Source organism: Eptesicus fuscus, chromosome 4 (genome assembly GCF_027574615.1).
Source record: "Eptesicus fuscus isolate TK198812 chromosome 4, DD_ASM_mEF_20220401, whole genome shotgun sequence".
NCBI classification, from domain to species: domain Eukaryota; kingdom Metazoa; phylum Chordata; class Mammalia; order Chiroptera; family Vespertilionidae; genus Eptesicus; species Eptesicus fuscus.
The window spans coordinates 105,510,482-105,531,909 of record NC_072476.1 but is presented as its reverse complement, the minus strand read 5'-3'; positions in this window follow the sequence as shown (position 1 = coordinate 105,531,909).

Below are 21,428 nucleotides of genomic sequence, written 5' to 3'. Positions count from 1 at the left end.
AATAATTATTTAGTTATTTTCATTTAAACCTTTTTCTTCCTAAGTATGGTATTAGGCTCTTAAGAGCATACAATACATCATTTGACATGTTGCAGAGTAGCGTTTAATACAGTGCTATGGAAAAACTGGTCAATAAATACTATTTAAATCAGAAAAAAGTCCAATTATGTTTCAAATCGTATTTCTCCAAAATAACATGTCAATCAGAATGATATAGTAAATATTTTGAATTAAAATGCATGGATATAGCAATTAGTGAAAAGTAAAAGATCTATGGCCACTAAGGGGAGTGAGGTAAAAGGAGGAGTGATGTTTGGGCTTATAATATGTCACTTAAGTGACTAAAATGACTATTGTCTATTTTGTTCCTTGTTAATATGTATCATAATCAGGGTTATAATCTACATTTCTGAGCTTTTATTTTAACTGAATAAATGATCATTTTTAAAATTGATTCTAGATAGAAAGAGGAAGGGAGAGAGAGAAACACTGATTTGTTGTTCTACTTATTTATGCATTCTCTAGGGGAAAAGAACTGTGGGCTGCGAGGCTGCGGTGGGCACAGGGGCAGGTCTCGGCTCATCCTCCGTGCCCCCATTCAGACCCTCCTGCCACAGCTCCCAGTCCTGTTGCCAGCACCCCTGCTCCCACCGCCGCTGCTCCCACACACTGCCGGCACCATCCCCACTCACACCCGCTGCTGGTGCCAGCCCCAATTGCTCCGCACCATCAGTGAGTGAGAGAGGCAGCTGCCAGCCCAGAGTGCCCCTCAGGAGCAGGGGGAGGTAGAGAAGTCCTGAAGGGCGATCGGGGTCAGCAACCACCACTTGCACCCGCTGATGGCGTCGAGAGGTCGGGGCCAGCACCAGGTGCCGGCAGCAGGTGCGAGTGGCGGCTACAGAGCCAGCAGCAGGTGTGAACGCTGGACAGGACCGGACCGCGGCATGCGGGAGCAAAGAATTTTCAGTAACCACCAGAGGTTCACCCTGATGACAGCAACTGGCGCCCCACCTTGGTCTGGCGCCCCTGCTCACCTGCTCCACCATCCCGCCATGGCCAACACTGGCCATGTTCCACACTCTGCTGCCTGCTGCCAACGCCTGCCATGTTCTGCGCATGCCCCCTGGTGGTCCGTGCATGTCATAGTGACCAGTTGTTCAGTTGTTTGGTTGTTCCACCATTCGGTCTATTTGCATATTAGCCCTTTATTATATAGGATTGGTTGCTTCTTGTACGTGTCCTGGCCAGAGATTGAACCTGCAACCTTGGCATATCAGGACGATGCTCTAAGGCAGTGGTCGGCAAACTCATTAGTCCACAGAGCCAAGTATCAACAGCACAACGATTGAAATTTCTTTTGAGAGCCAAATTTTTTAAACTTAAACTTCTTCTAACGCCACTTCTTCAAAATAGACTCGCCCAGGCCGTGGTATTTTGTGGAAGAGCCACACTCAAGGGGCCAAAGAGCCTCATGTGGCTCGCGAGCCGCAGTTTGCCGACCACTGCTCTAAGGAATGGAGCTACACAGCCAGGGCCTCAAGTTTTAAACAAACCTAAGGCTGCCACACTTCTCCAAAGCACACTGCCTGATAGTGTTAAAAGCAGGCATCAGACATCAGCCTGTGAGCAGGACCACACCGTCAGTGCGGACAAACACGTGCTGCTAGCATTACGGTAACAGTCTGACTTTTTTGACATCCAACAACATGCTTGTCTTACCGCAAGCTGTTCCCCTATATTGTTTCATCATTATGCTTGTTTAAAACTCATTTACAAAGCTGATTGCCAAGTGTTTTCTAGAACTATTGCGAGAGATTTAGGTGTATGAAATTCACAGTTGGTTGTTAGACCTTTTACTGCTTTTTGCTTGCCAAGCACAGTTCAAACTTGAAAACACTCTAACAGAGGTGATGAAAGTTCCCGTTCCCCATGGCTGTCTTTATTGCCTCTCATTCTCGCCATCCACCTCTGATTTTAGTTCCAGAAAACAGACTGCCTCCCAGTAGAGCCTTGCGTTCTTGGAACTGATTCCGGTGAGGCTAGTTATGTGGTGGTCTGATTCCTCTGAGTTGGCTGTTCCATTGTTATTTCAAATAAAGCGACTTTACTGCCTCCCTCGTTTGTCCGGGTAGTAACATTCTCAGAAGCGTCTCTTTTGGAGATGAGTGAATTGAGCTGAGGGGAAGCTGCGGTGCGATTTCCGTGGTTGCTGATATCAGGCGAAAGAACTCATGACGAGCCTGTGATTCAGACACGGCTACGCATGCAAGCGTGTCTGCACACACACTTCCCAGCCCTGTGACCGGAGGCGTTGGCAAGAATGGGTGGCAATCTGGCGACAGGGAAGCGGGTCTGGGGAAGGGGCCAGAGGGCTGCTATCCTATCCGGTGGGCTCCCCAGAGGGCTCAACCACTTGCAACCACCGTGACGCAAATGTGCTGTCAAACTAGAATCAAGAACACAAAAGGACAGACAGAAGGAGAGACAAACGCATAGGGAGGAGGGCACATTCGGGAAGCTTGGAAAAGAACAAAGAAAATTAGAGATCAGTGTGGGGACCATACAATTCCTCAGCCATCATCAGCTCTATCAGCCATGCCTACACGATTCCCAAGAATCCTCCTGTCTTGACAGTCAACACAGAATTAGAGAGCTCATCTCTCCCCCATCGTGAGAATCACCTCGCTTATGTCAGTCAGTAATGCTGCTGATACAAACACTGACCTATTCTTACTGAACACAGATTAGCTTGTGAATCACAGACTTGTAACACGTTCAATGCGAATTCAAAGCTCAGTTGTGACCAGGCTCCCCAGGAAATGGACTCCCGTGCCTGCGCAGGGCTGCCGCTTCGTGCCAATGCGTTGCCAGTTTCTATGAAGCAGCTGTTCCCTTACTTCTCCCTGCGCATCCAGACCACAATTACACTGGCTATTGGGCAGACGGCTCCTTTGAAAGCAGCTGGATGTATTATGTGGTGAAAACCAGAAATAATTACTTTTTTCTTGATATAAGTACTTCCATAGCATTTTAAAAAAATTTAATTTTCAATCATTTTCTGGGATACTGGGATTTAGTAAACACAACGTTCACTATAATTTTCGGTTTGTTGTATATAAACTTTCAGTGTCCACAAACCATTTAATTGGAATTGTTTGGACTTTCTGTAAGGTAAGGTGGAAAGGAATTGAACCAGAAATTAGGGATATGACACCCATTTTGATCTTAGACAAGTCACTATCAACTAGAGGTCTTAATGTGAGAATATCTAGTTTTGTTTTATAAATATAATGTTTAAGGTTTTATTCCCCCACATTTTTAGGGGCAAAATAACCTCATGACTTGGTTTATGTAGTAAAAACAAAGAAATTAGCTGTAACAGATATTTGTGGGACTGTATTTTAAGAGGTTAGGTCACTTTAGTACAAAGTGTTGACTTTTTCCTGCTGCTAAATGTAAAATTGGTAATATTTTAATAAAAGGAGAAGCTAAACATAATCAACTTCTCAAAATTAAATTTTAAAAACAGCTAATTTTAAAATTATTGGTTTGAAATTTGATATTTCATACATTATATTTTGCTGTTAATTTTAATAGTTTTGAATGATTTAGAAAAAAAATTAATGAGTATATAAAAATTTCAGTAATTCATTATTACTTTCATTATAGTTTACATTTCTGATGAAATTGCTTATACTGGTTATACTAGGATACATTTGCAAGTTATTTTTAATCCCTTAATCACTGAAATCACTCTTGTCAATAGAATAAATTATGTGAAAGTCTTAATTATAATTGAATACAGTGATTGTGATAAAAATGAAACAAGTAAAATTTTAATATATACATTAATTTATGAATCATTTATGCATTTACTTTATAACTGTTCTAAACATCTCTAACACATCAACAGAATGAGAGATGTGCCAAAATACTTCTATACACTGTTTGATATTTTCTTGACTTTTAGTTAAATAAAATCCATATCCTGACACATAATTTGTATGTCATTATTTTGAATGTGCATTAATTAACATAGAATAATGGGGCATATTTTATTAAAGAGCTTGTGGTTTGTTTTTACCTTTTAAATATACAGACATATGGCACATGAGCCCTTATTTGTGTTTTTGCCCCACCCTTGCAAATATCAGAACTGTCTAAGTTTTGACAGCCTAGATATAGTGTAGATTTTTCCTTTGCCAGATGTGTGGAAAGGGCTGTTTTTTCCATGAATGCTTCATTAATGTGAAAATCCTATAGGACCATATGTTTAAATTATTTTGACTAGAATACAATATAGAAACCAATTCATACAATGTTCTATAGTTGTGAGATAAATTATTTCAGTGCTTTTTGAAAACATGAGAAATGATTCATAATTTCGGTGAAGATCCTGGATATTGGAGCTTGGAATTATGGAGTAAAATGCCACCAATAAAGCAGATCTCATGAACAATCATTTAACTGATTATTTATTGTTTTTCTGGTTAACACTCTATGTCCTTTATGAGGGAGTTCCCTATGATGTATTATTCCTATTTGAAGAATGAAGAGTGAGTCTGTCCACAGAAAATCTTGGTGACGGAGCTCTCTCATCAGTCATCTTTTCTCTCTTGCACCCAATTGTTTGGCCTCCTTGACTCAAGTTCATGATTCAGCAGAGGAGTCTGTCTAAGGCTATGGTTTTCTCATTGTACCAAGATCTCATTTTAATACTAGTTCCACAGCTTATGCTGAAATGTGCTACAGATAGTTTTCCTTTCCCTTTCTTATATAAATATATGACCTCAACTTGTCTGCTTTTGGATTGTTTAATTTTTACTTTCAAAGATGTCATAATTTGTGAACTCTTACCTACTTCCTTCCCTTTTCAGTTCAAGTAGTTTCATAGAGCATGGTGCCACATTATTAGGGTAAGAAGATACCTCACCCCTAGGTAAGGAACATGGTGACTAGTCTCACTCAACTTGAACAAGTTCCCTGTGTAATATTGTTACCACTCTGGGCTGCTCTCTATAAAAGTTGTGAGATTGAATCATAGTTTTATACAGGTCAGGCTAACGCAACAAACTAGAAACATACCTTCTGTTTTAACTATAGATGTTTTTTAATGACATTCACCATCTTTGCAAAACACACACACAACCTTTTGTTGAATTGGAGCAGATAACAAGAATGAAAAGGAAACATGTTTTTTAGCTGTGTAGTACTGTTCATATTTCTAAGAAATAATAACATATTGCATCAAGAGTTAATAAAATATAATCTATGCACTGTGTATGCTTAGACTCCATTGAGCAACTGCAGATGGAAGAGACCTCCTGGGTGCAGAAATATCCTGGTTTTAGTTGTGATATTTAAGAGTAACTTTGCACCTTCAGGTCTGCACCATTTTCCTATTTTTAAATACATACATATGTGTACACATATATACATGCATATTGCCATTTTCATACAACGTATTTTATTCATTCTCCTTCCAATATCAAGTCCTGTTTTTAGGGACTTTCATCCTACTATACATACTCATCACTATTTTCAGAGACTTTCATTTCAAAAACAGCATTCTTCCAACTGGGGTGTGTAAATCCCGGGGATACATAAAGACTTTCCATGTAGGTAAGATGGCAAGAATAATAATTTTAAGGGAATCAATTACCGTACAGATCTTTAGCATTAACTTTTAAATGTTACCTCCTAAAATAAGTCTTCCTGAGAACTCATCTGTGATCCAAATATCCTCTTTGAAATCACCCTTCTCCCATTTTTACACAATAAAGCCACACTTCTCACCAAAATTCATTGTACCTTGTTACATGTTCCTAGTTGTCTTCCTGTGTGAGAAGAGACTGGCATTTGTGGCTCTGGGGAGAGAGCGTAGGGGACAGCCACTGGGACCCCGGTGGTAAGTCACTCCCCTGCAGGGCAGACACTATCTTTCTTGGGTATGAAACTTAAGGCATCAGCCTGGGGGAAAGTGATAGTCCCACCCTCTGACTCCCTATTGCCCAACCCTGCAGAGCTCATGCCCTGCTGAGGGGTCAGTGGCCTGAGCTGGGGTGCAGAGGTCGGGGTAGACTCAGAAGTGTCAGTGACTAAGTGGTGTGGCTTTGGGGTAGGAGCATGTGTACATGTGTTTATGTATTTAAAAATAGGAAAATGGTGCAGACGTGGAGATACAAAGTTGCAGTACATTCTATGTGCAAAACACGACTATGCAGTTCAGATGAACTAACGCATATGAAATTTTGTATATACAAATTGAAAATACTATTATGATAATTCAAGGATCATTTTATCTTATATTTTACTAGAGGCCTGGTGCATGAATTTTGTGCATGGGAGGGGTGTCCCTCAGCCCAGCCTGCACCCTCTCCAATCTGGGACCCCTAGAGGGATGCCCCGTGGGATCGGGCCTAAACAGGCAGTTGGCTGCTCCCCTGATGGCCTGATTGCCCCTAACTGCCCTCCCCTGCCAGCCTGGTCACCCCTAACTGCCCTCCCTTGCCAACCTGGTCACCCCTAACTCCCCTCCCCTGCCAGCCTGATTGCCCCTAACTGCCCTTCCCTGCCAGCCTGGTCGCCCCTAACTATCCTCTCCTGTAGCCCTTGTCCCTCCCAACTGCCCTCTCCTGCAGGCCTTGTCCCTCCCAACTGCCCTCCCCTGCTGGCCTGGTCCCTCCCAACTGCTTTCCCTTGCTGGCCTGCTCACCCACAACTGCCCTTACCTGTTGACCATCTTTTGGTGGCCATCTTGTGTCCACATGGGGGCAGCCATCTTGTGTGTTGGAGTGATGGTCAATTTGCATATTACCTCTTTATTATATAGGATGGCATTTTCCAGCCTCACTTGAGGTATTTTTTGTAAATGAGCTACAGAACTCAAAATATCAGTCAGAGATGCAGACCATAGAATTTCCTCATTTTGCTTTATTTTCTTAAAAAATATATTTTTTTCTTAAGAAATAACTTGAGCATTTGGTTCAGGTTATAAATACGCAGCACCCAAGGATAAGACCCAGCATGAGTCAGCATGAGTCAGTAATTCAGTAAGCCTGGGAACCGGAGCTCTGTCGGGGTGCAATAACTTTCCAGCACTTAAATGTGAATAAAGCTTTTGAATGCCTGAAATTTCAAATGTCTGTGGTTGTCCTTTTGAAGAGGATTTTGTAATATAAAGTAATTCGGGGAAAGGTCTTTCAGACAGGACAAAAAGCTGCTACCCTGTCACAGTGAAATTATTTTTCATGATGAAGTAAGACGATATGAAATCCTAAAGCATCTGAGACCAGTGAAAGCTTGGGTTGCCTAAAATGAATTACAAATAAGCCATTTCAGGGAGATATTTAAAACAAAATTAATCTTATGAAACAAATGAAAATTGCAAGTCTCCCAACATTGTGAGCATAAAACAAGATCCCCACTTTTTTGAGGGATGTTACTACATTTTATGTCAGCATGTCTTTAGATATGTGGAGGGAGGGACTATGGTGATGATGGTGAAAACTTCTAACTAAATCATTTGTGAATTCCTGTGACGGAAAAGCAAACAGGAAAATAATTATCCACTACCAACCATTGAGATAATTAACTTAGAGATGAAATTAGGGACATTGAAATGTTATAAATTATAAGTAGTAGTGACATTCTGAGTGATTAGAAAACAAGAGTAACAGTCATAGACCAATCAGAATGAGTAGCACACTCATTCAGAAATAGTAGCTGTAGCTAACCAGTACAGGTTAACTAGTAAGTATTTGCTGCCCTGGCTGGTTTGTCTCAGTGGATAGAACGTTGGCCTTCGGACTGAAGAGTCCCAGGTTAGATTCCAGTCAAGGGCACATGCCCGGGTTGCAGGCTCGATCCCCAGTAGGGAGCGTGCAGGAGGCAGTCGATCAATGATTCTCTTTCATCATTGATGTTTCTATCTCTCTCTCCCTTCTCCCTTCCTCTCTGAAATCAATAAAAATATATTTAAAAAATAAGTATTTGCTGACTATTAGAGCAGGTTATGAGTAAATTCTTCTAGCAAATGAATAATATAAGTGACCCTTTAATTTCAACTAAGTTGCTGAGTGATGCTCCCTCTCATGTACAAATATTTTGTCTATCTCTCTATGTCCGAATTTTATCACTGGCTCACAAGCTGTTGGAAAGGATACAAATTGTTTAGGTTGCTAAGCAATAATTAATTTTTTTTCAAATAATAAGCAAATAAGTGCCCCTCTACCCATCTCCCACCCCAGGCATTCACCTCTTCATAGGCTATGTATATATGCTCATAAGTTCTCATGATCTCACTTACATGTAGAATCTAAGGAACAAAATAAATTGATGGACAAGATAGGACCAAAGACATGGAAGCATGAAACAGACTGACAGATCTCAGAGGGAAGGTAGGAAGGAGGGTGGGAAGAGATTAACCAAATAACTTATAACTATTATTTTCAATCCAACTTACCATCTATAATGATAAAAGCATAATATGCTAATTAGACCGGCCATCCCAACATCCTTTTAGACAAAGCTGGGGCTGTGAAGGCCAAACCCCTTTGCACGAATTTCATGCATTGAGCCTCTAGTATTAGATAATATAAAAGGCTTTTGATTTCATACATTATTAAATACTTAGAAATTACCTGGACTTATCCTATTTTTCTCATTCTTATAACATACCTGGAAATATGTATTCAAAATAGGCAAAATTCAATTTTGCAGGATAAAAAGTTCCGGAGATTGGTTGTACAACTGTGTGAATGTACTTAACACTACTGAAATGTACACTGAAAAATGGTTTGAGGTAAATATAATTTTTATAATGCTGGAAAAAATTAGGCAAAAGACAATCAAAAGCAATGACGTGCTTGGATAACTAAAGTCGCTTCAATCACTCACCTAAAATATCTTAGTCATGTCATTTCTTAGTCACCTCTAAAGCACCAATAGTAACTTATTTCCTATAGGATGGATACAGTAGGGCAGAGATTTTTGTCTGCTTTGTTCAGTTCTGTATCTCCCTTTCCCAGAGCAATGCCTGGCACAGGGTAGACACTCAACAAATATGGGCCATGTTTCTTATTTTCAATGTCACCCTATCTGCGCAAAGTAAAAAAAGAAATTAATTCATGAGGACAAATATTCTTATGACTTCCAATTCTAGAAGACATTTGTCTTGTTTCCTAGCATAATATGCACTTCACTTGAAAAAAATAGCATAAATGCAGCCATGTTTTACATTTCCATAACAGTATCTCCCAAACTGGTATCCCACACAAGCTACTGCTTTCCCGAAATTTAGTAGATGTGTTGAGCAGAAAAGAATTTTGGATTCCAACAAGATTGGGAAGGTCTAGGCTCTACCTTTGCACTTTTCTTTCCAGCCAGAATTCTCATAACTTTTAATGAGCCACTGAGCGTCAGGAACCCTCGAGAGGGGAATTACAACATCCTGTGCTTCCCAAACACTTTTTTATCACAGCGCATTGTGAGTGTATGTGTGTGTGTACAGTACTTGTCAAATATTTCCTGGAAAGAAACACTTTGTTGTCCCTGCTAGAAACCAAAGAAGGTTGATTCTAAGTCAGTGACACCATCTGTTCGGTGGAACTATATTAAGTTTCTTAGTTGGTTAATGTGTCCCAGGTGTCCTTTTGGATGACCTAATCAGGTTTAACATTTATGGAATCTCAAAGAAAGTCATAATCTCCTTTTGGAATTAATTTAGTCTCCGACACTGAGGTATGCTTGGAGAAACAGGATTTTCGGGATGATTCATTTTCAGATCATATGCACAGCCTCCTAGTAGACTCTCCCTGCTTATTTTTATCATAGTTCTCCCAATATTTATCTCCAAAGATCAATACAGGATTTGTTTGTTTTTTTCTAATATAAAGCAATTCACTTTAACTTAGTTTCCGCAACATGAGACTCCTGTTTTTCTGCTTTGGAACAGACAGAGAAACATTTCATTTTGAAGTCATGTTTTTGGTTCTATATTTTAAATGTGCCTCATAAAGATTTAAACTGATGTTTTATTACTGAGTATTATTGAAACATATGGCTAATAAGATTTATATGGAGCAACCCAAGAGCAAATTATTTTAGTAAAAATAAGAATCCATTCTGTCTTATTTTTAAAGAAATATATATTTGATTATTTTCATCAGCTAGAGTGCAACTGTAATATTTCGTTTGTGGTGGCATTGGTAAAAACATCATTGATAATGACAAGTTCCAAAGACACTCTGCCTCCCTATTCTTATTTAATCCAATATGAGCAGAGGAATATTCATCTGTTTGTAAGGTAGATAGTGTTATAAATTACAAAGTGATACTGAGGATCAAAGAAGTTTAAGTGGCTGCTCAAGTTTTGACATACGATGAGCGGGAACCTAAATCTACGTTCGTCAAGACAAGTTTTAATTCTTTCATTAGGCTACAGGTACTCGTATTCTTGTTAAAAACATGATGCGATTCAAATGATTCAGCAGGTGTGTTTGTGTGGTGAATTCTTAAAAAAAAGAATTGATGCTCAAAGGATATATACATTAAAATTTTTATGTATATCATCAAAATATTTCTAAAGGCTGTGCCAATTGTGTATTCATACAAGAGTTTCTGTTTACCCATGCCCTATGGCTGAGTGTGTTATTAAATATTACAAATTTAAAAATATATATTCTTCTGTAATTTTGAGGACCTTTTGAAGTCTCTTTATACATGTATAGTTCTGTTTTTACAAAATACCCTTTTTCACTTGCTCTTTTTAGAAAAAATGGTTTTTTTTCTTCTTATTTATCTGTAAAAACTCATTGTGCCTTGCTCTCACCCTCTAAGGACATGTGCTAGGGTGTGGGGGTGGCCAGGGAAAGGTTAATTGGGGAGAAAGGACACATATGTAATACTATATGTAATACTCTAAACAATAAAGAATTAAAAAAAAACTTATTGTGCCTTAAGATCAGACAGAATTATTGGCATATAAATTAGTGTGGAACCCATTTCTTCTTATAATTTCACCCTTCTCATTCACTTGCATTCCAATATATTTCCTTCAGTGGGAGAGAAGGGATGGAGTTCTAACTAATATACAGGGAATTCAACATAAGCCATGATCTATTTTATCTGTGCCTTGGTCTGCCTGTCGCATTACTTGTTTTATTTCCCAACAGATTTTCTTTTATGTGAAAATATGAATTCGCTCAAGAGATAATGTCACATGCAAAAGTCATCTATTATGCATGTCTCAGAAGAAAACACTTTGAGAACATTTATTTAGCATATCATCCTTTTCTCTAATGGGACGTTTGGAGGTGAATAGGTGGGAGGGGACAGGAAGAGGTTAGGTGACTCACCAAGAGTCATGGGACTAAGCATCAAAGCCACAGGCTAAGACCCTCTTAGAATGCTCACATTTCTATCCCTGCTCCCCAGGCATAAACCCTACTGCCCTGGCATTCCATTTCTTCTTCAGATCCAAGCAAAGAAAAACAGCATCCGCAGAAGCTCCACAACATTCTTGCTTTGGTTTCCCATAAAAATCCCCTTGATAATTAGCTAATACTAGGAAGCATTCACATGAGTGAATCTGGGAATTGGCTGCTGCTGTGTTTTTGCTGTTGTTGCTGCTGCTGGATAGTTTGAGTCTGAAATCATTATGGCTGTGGTTTCATTGCTTTGGCCAGAGGATATTGTGAAAGCCTCCATCACCACAGAAACAGATGAATATTCCTCTGCTCATATTGGAAAAAAGTGAATCGGTAACAGCAGCTCGAACCGCAGCTCCTGGGAGGCCCGAGCCCGTGACTCAGGCTCGTGAGTTGATGCCCCTGAACATGACGAATCACTTCCTCTCCTGCTGGTCCCCACTGCTGCTCACAGGATCCTTTGAACACCGACCAGCCTCATTGAAAGTTATTTTTCTACCAATGATTTTTCAGATTTCTCATAGCTTTCATAAAGCAAGGATGACCTCATTATCCTCTCTGGAAAAAGTTCTTATAAAAATTCAAACTTTTATGATTCTACTAAAAAGCAAACATCATTTGTGAGAAAAACCATGGACTACTTAGAAGGTCTTACTTAGTTTACCATCTCAGAAACATAAATGACATCATAATAAGAGGTTTATTTTTAGTTACAGATATATTTGGTTTTCAGAGAAACTAAGGAAATGACTCTTGCATTGCAAGAATGCCATCTGTTGCATAGTTTGATACTTTCTTTTAAAATGTGGTCACAGTCTTGAAAGGCTACTAGAATGTAAGAATGGTATCATTTTATGGTATTTTTTTTTCTTATAAACAAGGATCTTATTCTTTTTTATTAAAAAACATGAGTTTGTCATGGGAAATTCAAATAATTCTAAAAAATACAAAGAAGATATAAAAATGACCCCAAATCCCGCCACCATAAAATAACTACAATTAGCACTGGGTGAGCATCATTAAATATTGTCTATGCATTTATATGGAGAAAAAGATGGACTATCAGAAAGATGGAGAGGAAATATAGGAAACGTACATACATGTATACTCCAGCACTATACATAGGATTAATTTTATAATATTGTAATCATCCTACTAGAGGCCTGATGCACAAACATTCGTGCAAGAATAGGCCTTCCTTCCCCTGGCTACCGGCACCGCCTTTGCTCCAGCCAGAGCCGCCTCCCGCCTCTCGCCTTGTCGCATCAATTTGCACATTCCCTCCTTATTGGCTGTGGGTGCCACCATCTTTGTTGCAGAGTTATGGTCAATTTGCATACCCATCTTTATTAGATAGGATATGTACAATTTCAATAAAATTTTAAAGTTAAATCTAAAAATAAAAAAATGAGGAAACTGAATTTGAAGTGAAGGAAATGCTCAACTTTAGAGCAATGCTTCCTCAACCCAAGAGGTGGAGCAAACAAACAAAAAAATGTTATAGTCAAAATTTTTTTAAATTTCTTTTTTCCCCTAATTTCATGAAAAATTAACTCCCTGGTAAGGAGCTTAGAAATCTTACATTCTCTTACCGCTTCGTTTCCTCAAATATTGTTGTTGTTGGTTTTATTATCACTATTGCTTTTCAATATTTTTAAAATTTCTGTAGACATAATTCTCATAGTTTTTTTAATATTGGTTGTATGTTCAATTGATTCAATGGTCATTACCAGTTCTTTTCCCAAAGCTTCTCAACTTCTGAGTACTTTATCTCTTGATTGGTCTGATTTTATCCACCGTGGTTGTTATATTTCCCAAGTTTTCTTATATAAAATTTTCAAACTCTGCTGTTATAATTGAATTGTGATCTTGTTTGATAAATATTTTGGGCTAACAGTTTTTTAATCTCTGAATTCTGTCATTAATAATCATAGTTCCATGATATTTTCAAACTGAATATCACTGGGACAACAGTTGTAAAGCACTTAGAAATGCAGTGTATGCAAAGCACTTTAAAACAACCAGAAAGAATCTGAAAATTTAAAATAAGACCAAATTCAAATTATTAATATTCTTCATGGCATCTCTAAATGTACAATCAAATCCATGTATATTTTATGTAAATTGGGTTATATTATGTATGCTATTGGGCAATTTGATTTTTTTTCACCCAATGCCATTTATTGACAGCTTCCTTCAATATACGTATCATTCAATTTAGAGGCTGTATAGTATTCCATGAATGGACAGGCCATACTTATGTAGCCAGTCATGTGTCAATGGAAATTCACTCATTCAACAATTCTTTACTGAGTACATCCTATGTGAGAGGTAACTGTGCGGAACTTTGTGGTACTACAGTGAGCAAGGTAGAGATGATTCCTGCTTTAAAGAGCACATAGCCTGGTGCAGAGTTTGCAAACAGGTGTGTGGAGACTCAAAATGAAGATCCAGGAAATCCCCATCTTTTCTGCTCTTGTGGCAACTTGGGAGGGCCCGACAGAGCAGGGAAGAATTTGGTTCAGCAGCTCTGGCTGTGAGCAGCCCTATTTGGAGCTTGTTGGAGCAGGGCAGTGATCAAGGAGGTGGCTTGTTGTTCTGATCAGCTGTGAGCAGAATGGGTGCCTCATGCACAAGCTGTTCTGTGATGACAGGTGAAAACGTCAGGAGCTGCTCGCCTACCTGGACGTCCTCTACCAGCATCCAGCTGCAGAGCTCACCACAGTGCCCATTGTGTCCCAAGGCCAGTGGCGCTGTTAAAGGAGTTTATATTGTAAGTGCCAAGGAGCATGCTGAAAAGACCAACACATGGCTAGATGTGAGAGAGAGGAAAGGAGGCCACCAGAAAGGGGGACCCAGTCACAGCAGCTCCAGGTAGCACCTTCCATTTCTGTCTCCACACATCAGAAAATTCTGTCCACTTGTTCTTGTGCCTTTTGAGTGGTGGGTTCAAGGAACTGAAGCATGACCATTCTGCAAATTAGAGCATCCTGAGTATTTTGAGGTGCTTGACATGAAAACAGTCAAGTTGAGTTAAAAGTCAATTAGGATTCTCCAACAAATAATTTCTAGTTTTTGTTTGTTGGTTGAAGAAAAGGAAAACTTGTTAAATTCCTCAAATATAGATTGAGGACTTTTGTGTCCTGATACAAAGGACCACCTTCACAAAAATAAACTCAAATTTCTCATTTAAAAATAATTGGAAAATATTTTTATTTGGTTAAACAATGTCTTTCCTATTTTGAATGCTGCTTTTTATCATAAATATATAGTATAAAATGTTTTTTTATTCAAAACCATTTAAAAGCAATTAAATGCCCATGATTTTACTCCAGTTTCCTCTACAAAAATACCAACTTTTTTTTTTTTTTTCTGTGATATGAAATGATGTAGGCTGGGAAGCCCTGGCCCAGTCACTGCTTCTTAAACTATCTGTGATAAAGAAAATTTAAAAAAAAATTTCAGTCTTTAGTGGAGTACTACTTTTATGACCAATTAAATGTCAATAAAAATAAATGACAAAAAATAAGAAAAGAAAAATCAGCATCAAATGCATGCCTCTACTTTTTTTCCAAATATATTTTTATTGATTTCAGAGAGGAAGTGAGAGGGGAGAGAGATAGAAACATCAACAATGAGAGAGAATCATTGATTGGCTACTTTCTGCACACCCTCCCACCCCCCAGAGATCGAGCCCGTAACCTGGGCATGTGCCCCAACTGGGAATCTAACCATGACCTCCTGGTTCATAGGTTGATGATGCTCAACCACTGGGCCACACTGGCCTGGCTATTTTTTAAATATTAAGTTCAACAGATAGAAAATTACCTTGTCAAATTGCTGTAGAAGTTTAATGCTTACTCTCAATTCCTTACCTTATCATGTCATGGACTTACTAAAAACTAGTTTTCAGACCAACATTAGAAAGTAGGCAATACTGTGAATACCTTTGATCTATTAAGGTTTGAGTCTAAATGTAGACTATTAAAAGCAATGTCATAATTCATATTGTTAGGCAGCATACAACTTAAAGTTTTCTGATTACTTCTTCATAATAAATCTTAGCAATTGAATAATAGAGATTCTTTTTAATTTTCTTCCTTATATTATATAAATCTACTTTTAAAACTGATAGCATAATATTTTTTGTTACTATACATGTCACTGCTAGCCTTGGACTTTCTGTTTAATTTTATGAATCAGTAGACTATATCTATTTTCTTTAAAAGTGAGGTATCCTAGCTGGAACAATTTTTGCAAATCATATATACAAAAAAGACTTGTATTTAAAATATATGAAGAACTCTCAAAACTCAGCATTAATTAAAAAAACAAACAACCCAATTAAAAATTAGCAAAAGGTACACATAGATAATTAATGGAACAGAATACACAGATGAAAATTAAGCACATGAAAAGATGTTCAACACCATGTGAGGATCAACAAAAGCAGGGTCTCCCAACATACTCAAAGGAGCTAGGAAAAATATTCCTATCACCATCATCGTTGTCATTGTCCTCATTAGTTATGAGAGAAATGCAAATGAAAACCAAAATATTAGAACACACCTATCAGAAGAGCTAAAACAAAAACAAAACAACACTAAAGAAGCTAGATCATTCACCCATTGCCTTTTGGAATGTAAAATGGTACAGCCACGCTGGAAAACAGCTGGGAGTTACTTTCCGTACTAAAATTAAACTTACCACATGACCAGACATATATCACAGAGAATTGTTTTTAATCATGCAGAAATGTGTACATGAATGTTTATAGCAGCTACTTTTTCTTTTTTAATAATCCAGAACTGAAAACAACCCAGGTGGTTACAAAGAAAGAGCCACTGATGTAGACAACTTAGATAAACCACAAGGAAATTATGCTAAATGCAAAAAACCAATCTCAAGAGGATAGACTTTGGATCCACTCATGAGTCCGCTTATGTAACATTTGTGAAGTGACATAATTATAGATATGAAGACCAGATTGGTGGCTGCCAGGAGTTAGGCATGGTATTGAGACTGGGCAGATGTGGTTATTAAAGGGGTAGGACAAGGGAATCTTATGGTGGTCATATGTTTAAGTATGTTGATTATAGTCATGGTCACACAGAGCTACTCATGAGAAAACTACAGGAAACTATACACGAACAAACAAGTCCACGTATGGCTGCTAAAATCAGAATCAGCTCTATGGATTGTATCAATGTCAATTTCCTAGTTTTAATTGTACTATAGCCAAGATATTAACAATGGGGGAGACATTAAAAGTTATATATATTTTTATTTTCTAATGATTCAACATTAAAACATTTGGTGAAAATAAAGGTCACAAATGAGGAGAGGAGGCTGGGAAATTTTTCAAAATAGAAGAGAAATAACATGGATTTTTCCAGTATAAATTATATGTAGATTCACATCTCATTTTTACATCCTTATTTTATGGTAAAGAAAAATTGAATAAAATAAAGACCTGTGAGCAGAAATGTGAGGCAGGCTGGTGAGCTGGCACTCAGTGAAAGCAGTCAACATTTCTTGGTATAAGGGCACTAAGTTCATGGCAGAAGTATGTCTAGGACTCCAAAAGCCTTATTGGGTAAAAGCAAGGGGACTTTCTATAAACATCCTGTTTTAATCCAAATGATTTCCTAGAATAATAATGAAAAATGATAGTGAAATATTGAAAGAATGGGTACCAAGTAGGGAGGTTGCTTTTGAAATGATGACTAGAGACATTTATAACTTTACACACTAAGACTTGAAAGAATTCTCACTGCCCATCAGTGACTGCACTTGTTATGACAGACTCTCCAGCTCATCAAATAGTTCCCTCTCTGGTGTATTTTTCCCTGAGTCGGTGGGATGTCGAGGGCTTTTCATCCTTGATGTGTAGCCCGTTGGGACCAATGGGAAAAAAGACCCCAAAGGAAACTCGAAAGAAAAAGAAAAGGAATTAAGGGAAGGACAAAGGATGTAGCTCAAGTGAGGTGAGGAAGCAAACCCTGTGCCCTCTGATGATCTGGTCAGAAAAAGCCAGGTATCAGGCTGCAGCTCCTGGCTACAGTCCCTGTCCTGCATACTCTCAAAGGCAGAAGACAGAGAATAGAAAGCAGTCCCTGCAGTAAGAAAACCGACGTGGGCCCTTGCCAGTTTGGCTCAGTGGATAGTGTCAGCCTGCAGACTGAAGGGTCCCACATTTGATTCCTGTCAAGGGCACATTCCTCCATTCCAGGCTTGGTCCCTGGTCCTGGTCGGGGCATGTGCAGGAGGCAACCAATCAATCTCTCTTTCTTATATTGATTCCCATCAATGGTTTGCTCTCCCTGTCTCTCTGCCTCCCTTCCACTCTCTCTAAAAAAAAAAAAAAAAAAAGGAAAACTCATGTGGAAGGTCTTCATTTTTAGTCACCCTAAGTCACCCTATCAAGTCAACTCACCCATAATACCTAGCAGGAAATGGCTTCTGTATGGTGTAAGGAAGGGAATAGGGAATGAGAATCAATCCTGAATTAAGTCTAACATTAGAATTTTTGCTCATTAACCTATGTAATGACTTAGTTATAACTTTTACTAAATAAAGTGGATTTGTCATAATATCTACATATAAAAGCTGTTATGACCAAACAACCGGAACAACCGAAACGACCAATCACTATGATGTGCACTGACCACCAGGGGGCAGATGCTCAACACAGGAGCTGCCCCAGGTGGTCAGTGCGCTCCCATAGACAACCGCCCCCGACTGGCCAATCTCCCACAGTCCCTCCCCACAGACAGCAGGCCCCGATCACCAGATGGGTGGGTGGCAACGGACGTGGCACCTTTCTCAGGGGGGCCGAGGGCCGGCTCCCTCCTTGGGGCCAGTAGCCAACCTCCTGCCATCCCTCCCCCTGGCAAGCAAACCTCCTGCAGTCCTTCCCCCCTGCCCCGTTTCTCTCCCCTGCCAGCAGGCGTCATCCTTCCCCCCAGCCGGCAGGCCCTGGTGGCAGCATAGTGGCAAGGGAAAGAGGAGGGGGGAAGGGCTGCGGGAGGGTGCTGGCCAGGCTGTCAGTTGGACATCCCCCAAGGGCTCTCGGACTGCAAGAGGGTGCAGACCAGGCTGAAGGACCCTTCCCCACTTCAAGTGCAGAATTTCATGCACTGGGCCTCTAGTTTATAAATATAACTAACTAAAATCTATATTTGTTTAGATGAATGGATACTGAATAGAAAAGCACAATAAATTTTATGCCTTGAAAAGCAATGGATACTGAATAGAAAAGCACAATAAATTTTATGCGTAGGCAAAAAGCAAGTCCTACATCTAGTCAAGAACTGAAGGTCAAAGAGATAGGCAGATCACTAGAAAAACAAGTTATGAAAATAGATTCCCACCATAGCGTTGCCAGATTTTCCCTATACATGCTCCATGTTCTTGTTTGAAGTCATTGGAATGCAGCACTGTGTTTTTCCCCTCCAGTAGTTTCAAAAGAACGATTATGCATTTTCTCACATTGGGATTATCTTTGGTACCAATGATGTGCTCAGTTCGCTATGTCCTTAAAAATGAAGCATTATGATAAAATGATTCAAAACTTCTGTCTGGGAACTGTAGTCTGGTAGAATGTGTCTAAGGAAGGAACATTGCTTCCGCCTTCCAAGGCAAGTCTGGTTTCCTCAATATTCCAAGTCAGTTAGACTCTTCCTTCAGGGGAATAAGCTGGGTTCAGTGGGAGCTCAGGGGGTCTGCACTCTCCAGAGTTGAGGTGCTTTTTCAGCTGCATCCATTGTTTCCCTCTGAACCCTGAAATCAGCACTGAAATACTTCCTGTTTTCTGCTTCCTTCAGAGAGATCTCCTTGAATTGGGTGAAATTTTGCCCATATGCACACAGCTTTGAATTTTAATACTATTTTGTGATCCTGGTCAGGGGATGAGTGTGAATATAATTTGGCAATGTTTTACCTTACCCAGACAGCTGTAGCTCCACAAGGAACTCATAAAAATGGCTCCAAGCATTCCACATGCATGCTTTAATTATATTTTTCTGAATCTGCTTGGGGGAAATCTTTTAGCAGATGTCTTTAAAGAATAATTTATGGGAACTGTCTCATACTAGTAAATTAATTTTTTATGACTCATGGGTTGAGAATGTGTTGAATGGAAATATGCCTCCTGATACATATATGTTATTTTTTTCCTGATACATATATGTTATTGACACTTTTTGTATGAACAACTAGAAGTATATTGTGGCCAACACATCTTGTTCATGGGAGGTTCATTCTTTCTTCCCTGGGAATTGCTCAGACATTCTTCTTCCATCATACTGCCATGCATCTCCTAGAGATACTCTATATTTTGAGCTCTCCAGTCTTTTCATTGGGGTCTCTGACACTTCCTCTTTTTTTTTTTTTTTCCCTATATGAATAGGCAGGTAGGTTTTTTAATCTTTCTGTCCTGTACTCCTGATCACTTCATGAGGATCCTCAAAGTCTTATTCTTTACCTTCCCACAACTGTCTGAATAGATGACCATAGATTTGAAACCACTCATATTCTCCATTCAAGCTCCACATTGATGGGCTTGTCTTCTCTAATGTGTGGTTTCCTCTCCTGCCAAGAATGTACAGTTTCTTCAGTGATTCTAGAAAAGTTGTCATTTAGACTTCTATCAGACTCAGGAGAAAAATGTACAGGCCAAATAGCAATGAGAAGGCCAGAAGTGGTGCTTTATAAAATCTGTGTTGGCTTCTTACAAATATATATTGGTTATTAAAGGATTTATATTAAAATAATTATATTAGTTAATAGATTTGAATTTTAAAATTATTATTATTATTTGTATTCTCTCCTTAGTCCCTGGGCACTTTTAGGAACATAGGATTACATTTCACCTGCACCTGAGGAGGGCTGTGAGTTACGACTGCTGTCCCATTGAGCAGATCCACCACATAAAGGTATCTCATACCCTAAATTGCCCCAGATTCCATATTCACTCCCTGTTTACATCTTTAACCAGCCTTTTTGGGAAGTTTCATGGTTGTTGCTTTCAATCATCCTCCTCTCACCTATGAGCAGGCCCTGAGAAAAGGAGTGAGCATGAAGTAGGAGGAAAACTCAGAAAGGCTGGTGTCCTGGGAGCTGAGTGACAGCTGGGTGATTAACTGTGTCCAATCTGATGGTAGTCAGTGTGCGGGGAGGACTGAAAAGTGACCCTAACTTAGTACATGTGCAAGTCATTTCAGCGGATTGGTGGTGACAGCATCGGTGGCATGGATTTAAGGAAAATGGAAGAAGAAAAACTTCAAGCAAGGCACAGAGACCAGTCTTTGAACGTTTTCTGTAGTAAAGATAAGCAGAGAAATGATGCAGTGAATTCAGGGGGAAAGTAGGCCACGGGTTTTTATTTTTTGTTTTTTCTTGAATGAATAATATTATTGCTTTTTCTTTCCTGATTGAAAGTAACGATTCAAGAGAGAGGGGGCATCATTGGAGCCATATCTATGAGCAGGTGGGAGAAGGGAGATGGGAAGGTCCTTCATAGGAGGGCATACAGGTGAGATGTAAGGTGAATTCTGTGGTCACACAGGCATGTGAATGGGCAGTTTACCAGTGTGAGGAGTATTTTAAAGGAATCATCTGGTTGTTTCTATTTCCTCCATGAAAGAGGAAGCAATGCTTTTAGCTAATTTAAGTGAAGCCTTTGCAGAATATATGAATCCTTTCCTTCCATTCCAGTACAACCACGGAATGTACATTTGTCCCAATACTTTTCCATGCATTCATTTCACTTTCTACCTATAAAACTTCTCATTCACTTCATTCCTTCCTCTTCATTATAATTCTAACTCCAAACTCAGTGTGCCTAAAATAAGAAAGCATTTGCAAGTAGACTTGGAAGTAATTATTGTGTGTGTGTGTATATTTTCATTTCCTCTTCAACTATTTTCCAAAAGACTGAGCGTGCTGTACCAAAAGGCACACCCACTCTATGACTGAGCAGATGCCCTGGGGGCCCTG